Genomic DNA, 2,102 nt, shown 5'->3' on the forward strand with positions numbered 1-2,102 from the left:
GGCTTTATGGTAAAAAAAATGCTAAAAAAAAAAAAAAGAAAATAGCTTTGTAGTTGAATGTGTTTTAGTGTATTAGGTTTGTGGTGGTTGATAATTGGAAAAAGTTTAAAGCACATATTTTTGTTTTTTGCTCATTATCTGTGTCTCAATGCTGTTCAGATACAAAGTTCCTTAAATATATAATTATGTTAATGGTATAAAATAAATAACTAAATACAGGATTTTGCTCTTTGCACAAATGTCATGGTAATATTTAATAAAATAAAAGGCCAAAGCTGCATCATAGACACAATGATAGAAAACTCCTTGTTTGATTTTCGTGCATTTGTAGTTCAAACAAAACTGCTGCTGCAGGAGGATTTTATTTTACAATGAGTGCATTTTTATTTTAAAGGAACTTGTATGCTCTGCTGCCAAAATTAAATTAATTAAACGTATTATCTATAAAACAATGTAACACCATTATAATTTAATTATTGTAAATCTTTAAAAGCTACATTTTAAACGGCTTAATGGCCACAAGAACATAAATGAATTTTTTTTTTCTAAATGGTGAAGTGGGTATTTGTGACTCTCTCTGACTTTTTGTTAGAAAGAAACTGAGCCAGATGGCTCTTTTAGTGTCAAAGGTCACTGATCCCTGATATAGAGTACAGGGTGAACATTTATGAGACTTTTACTTCCTCTCTTTTCAGATATTTCTTGTCTTCTTTGTTTATCCTGTTCTGTCTTTCCTTTCATTTTCAAAATAAAAAAATCATGAAAATATCTCACTTATGCTTTAGCTTTCAAGAAGATGATAAATTCTGCTAAGTTTGCATCAGTAGGTGTAAAAATTAAGTTTTAGTATCGTTAAGTAGAAAAGTTCAAAGTGCAATTCTTTAATTAAAAGTTTGGCAAAAACTCAATAAAAAATTAACTCACTTTAATGCTTTAACTTAAAATGACAAATCTTCTCTTTAGCACCACCTGACTGAAACTGGGCTGCAAAGTACAGTTTTCAGTGGAAAAAATAATAAATCTAAATTTGCTGCAGAACATTTTTAATTAGATTTTATGTAAATGAAATATTGACTTAAAGTATAAAATATACTTTGTGTGTCAGGTACAGTATATATCTGTGGATAGACTGGCAAACATTGTGAAAAACATTAAAAAATAACTTTTATTGAATCTTTATAACTTCATTTGAACACGTTTCATTTCAAGCATTTCTATGAGAATATTCCACTGCAAATTCATTTTCATTATTTCATTTTTGTTTAATTAATGTATATTTTATTTTAGTTTTAATTGTTTTATTCTTAACATTAATGTGAACTGTTGAAATTTACTTATGTGATCAACATTTTTATGTACATGCCAGACTGATAATAATGATTTGATGTGATGTCCAAAAAAAAAAGAAACTTCAAGGAAAAAAGTTTCAAAATAAAACTAAAAGTTTATCTTTATATAACCGGATTCAGTTTTATTTATTTGCTTATTTTTGTTCTTTTTTTTCTTTTTTGAGTTTAGAAGCAAAAAGATGCAGCAAAAATATTAACTTTAAAAACCAGCTCATTTCACCACCAAAAATTATCATCAGTTTAAACGATGACATTTTTTTTTTCAAAATAAAGTTGAAACAATATTTTAAATTTTTCAGTATCGTGGTGAAATATTAATTCCTCAAATTATACAAAACATATATATTGTGTATTATAATTGTATATTTTGTACAAATAAAAACATTTCTATCAATTTCTAATATATATTAATAATACATGTCTACATTATTTTAAAATACAACCTTAAAAACTATGCTATCGTTAAATATTTTGAAATACTTATAATTGCTGAAGGCAAATTTAATCCTCAGTTTCTTGGTAATGTTGTCCCTTTTCCAGGTATGTATCATCATACTTACACCCCCGTGCTTCACCTTAGGGGTTTAGTCCTTGTCACAGTAAAGATTTTACGATCCAGCTGGTGCTCTTTGATCTCAAAAGTGCCTTCACTCTAAATTAGATTTCTTTTCCTGCATCTAGACTCAATTTAATCTCTTGCGTTATGCCAAAGGACGAAAGAGGAGAGCTTTTTTTGGACGTCATCCAGTCAGA

This window comes from Oryzias melastigma, unplaced genomic scaffold (genome assembly GCF_002922805.2).
Source record: "Oryzias melastigma strain HK-1 unplaced genomic scaffold, ASM292280v2 sc00889, whole genome shotgun sequence".
NCBI classification, from domain to species: domain Eukaryota; kingdom Metazoa; phylum Chordata; class Actinopteri; order Beloniformes; family Adrianichthyidae; genus Oryzias; species Oryzias melastigma.